This window comes from Drosophila yakuba, chromosome X (genome assembly GCF_016746365.2).
Source record: "Drosophila yakuba strain Tai18E2 chromosome X, Prin_Dyak_Tai18E2_2.1, whole genome shotgun sequence".
Taxonomy (NCBI): Eukaryota; Metazoa; Arthropoda; class Insecta; order Diptera; family Drosophilidae; genus Drosophila; species Drosophila yakuba.
In genome coordinates, this window is record NC_052526.2 from 293,995 (window position 1) to 296,625 (window position 2,631).

A 2,631-nucleotide genomic window follows, 5' to 3' on the forward strand; every position below is an offset into this window, starting at 1 on the left:
GACTGTGATTTTACTATCTAATGGGCTTCTTATAAAAAGTCGAAAGGAAACGCGCAAGTCGAGTGTCTCGACTCTCCGATACCCGCTACCTTGCCATAAAATAAATTATTTTGAGAAAATAATTTTTGAGACACCTGTAGGTAAGTGATCCCAATGCCACAATGTATATGCTTTAAAACACTTTTTTTTAGATTATGCATACCTCTTAACAGATCAATATACCCCTGGTATACTGGGTACAACTGGTATTAAAGGTGAGCTTACCGATAACGATAGTGTAGTGTGTGTGATTCTCGCGGTTGTAAAACAATCAATCAAGTCATTTTGTAAGTACTCTACATTTCAGCTAGGCAGGCAGTAAAGTGCAATGTATGCAATTGCACCGCTACTTAAATTATTTAATAAATTTAGTTTGGGTTCTCTAAGACTGAATACCTTCATCATTTTGCCTACGGATATATGTATGTATTTCACCATTTGACTTGCTCACTGCGATAAGTTGCCTTAGCTTTTATATCTACGTGTTATCAATGTATGATATCACCTTTCGTTAATCCTTAATTAAAAATTCCACGAAAGTACGATAAAAACATTGTTTTCCTTGGATACCGACTGACTTTTCAATTGCGGCCCTTGGTTTCCCCAACTTTTCAATACAAATGTAAAATGTTAAGTAGTCTTAGGATTTTGTGTAACTTAGTACTCTTTAAATACTTTATTAAGTAGATAACTTCGCATTCAAAGGGAAAACACTGCCAGCTCAACGAATTCGCTCTGGAACCTGGCTAAGGAAATGGTAATTCGACTGGCTGTCAATTCCTAATGGAGATGTCAGGTTCCACTTAAAGGTGTGAGAATATCTATGGACCTCGGTGAACTGGACCCACCAGGACGTATACAAGATGTACGAAGAAAGCCAGGCGTAAGACAAAAAGTTATTGTATTAAATGTATGCAGAGATACCAAAAAGGCAGAGGACAAAGGTCAACGAAAATGTAGAGGATATCGGTGTGTAAAATATGCATGTATATACGTAGTGTGTGCTACGTGTATTTGTACCCCAAGGTGTCGGACACTTGATTAGCCGTGACCTAATGTTGCACTACACACAATGGGCCATGATGAGCACGGGTTTTCTCCCGTGCAGCAGTGTCAATTGGAATTAGTTGCGCTACCAATCGCTACCACGCACATATGTACATACGTAGATGTTCAGGGGCGGCACAAGAACAGTACTAAAGTTAACATTTTTATTGTAATAATCTGAAAACAACAGTGTCCAAACATGTATCGAAGAATAGTGACATTTCCTAAAGGTAGCCGCCAAATCCAGTATAATAACCACTATACTGCGAGTATTATTTCAGCTGCAACTGTATATATGTATGTAAGTCCAATGATCCTTTGCGTGGGTGCTGAAGTCAAACAAATTGAAAATTTATCACCCGTAGCGAAAGGCACCGCACACTGCATCCGAGGAAAAGAAAAAAACCGATGATGAGTTTGGATGGCAAGGCAAATGAATTTTTTACACTTTGCTACTTGCAGCGGGGGCGATCACAAATTTACTGAACCATTCGCAAATTGATTTCGCTTTGCCCAAATGTGTCAACCGAACAATAAATGGCTTCTTCTTAGATATTCTTCTAAGGCCTATGACGTTTGGGTATGGGCCTGGGTCTATCCCATTTCAAAGGATTTTCACACGCAAATGCCGACTGAAGAAGCTCGTCGTGAAAGTCATTGGCCCGCTGTGAACTTGCGATACACTGAAAGAAGAGAGGTTTACTGTTTATCCAGCAAAGTATCTATGGAGTAGGTGCAGATTTTTTGTTTCGTTGTCTGAGAGCTGGAGATAAATATCTTGGGCATGCTGTATCGCCCTCGGACCTCGGGCGCTGCGTTTTAACTTCAATTTCATTTCGCCTGATCGATTTTTGCACGCAAAGTGTGAGAGACTCCTCCGATTTCCGATTCTTAACCCACGAGTTCCTTTGTACTTAGGCTTTGAATTTATTGTGCAGTCGGATCAATATTTTATTGTTTTCGCTAAAACTTCCGCACCTCCTTGGAGTTTTCGAGGTGGTTCTGTTTCGGTTTCTGTTTCTGTTCTGTTCTGTTCTGTGGTGCGTTATCAGTTTTCGTTCTTCAGGATTCGTTCTTCGAGGAGATCGAACATGAAGCATGAAAGCGCCGTCGGCAAAAGGGGGTTAAAGTGGGGAAGAGGGACTATGTGGGGAGACGGGAGGTTTGGGGAACCCATATCGGCTGCAGAGTCGGCCACATGCAAAACAATAATCGATGCCAGGCAATTTGGAGGCTTGCCGCAATCATTCCATGTAAAATCGTATTAAAGAGTGTAGTGCACTGGGTTTAGAGGGTTTAGCGGGTTTAGAGGGGGGGCTTTTGGGGGCTAAGACCACGCCCCCAGGTGCAACGCCCTGGCTTGTTTGATTTTGGATGCGTTTATTCCGCAGCCCACGGCTTCACTTCATTCCCCAAGTGAATTTATTATGTGATTTTGATCATTTGACATAATCTATTTAGCGTCTGCTCTCGTGATCCTTTGAGTTCTGAATTCGCGATTCCCCATTCGCCATTCGCGATACTCGGCCTCGGTCTCGGTATCTC

The 2,631-nt window shown here is 41.8% G+C and overlaps 1 long non-coding RNA gene across 2 annotated transcripts; it reads left to right on the plus strand.

The window, feature by feature from the left end:
• The first annotated feature begins 601 nt into the window (after positions 1-601).
• On the plus strand, positions 602-1,650 carry LOC26534687. Of its 2 annotated transcripts, none has more exons than XR_001453755.3 (2): positions 602-1,387; positions 1,452-1,650. It is a non-coding gene; the product is annotated as an uncharacterized LOC26534687 (long non-coding RNA). The 2 variants fall into 2 exon arrangements; XR_005562229.2 differs by having other exon boundaries at positions 602-1,383.
• The last annotated feature ends 981 nt before the right edge of the window (positions 1,651-2,631 follow it).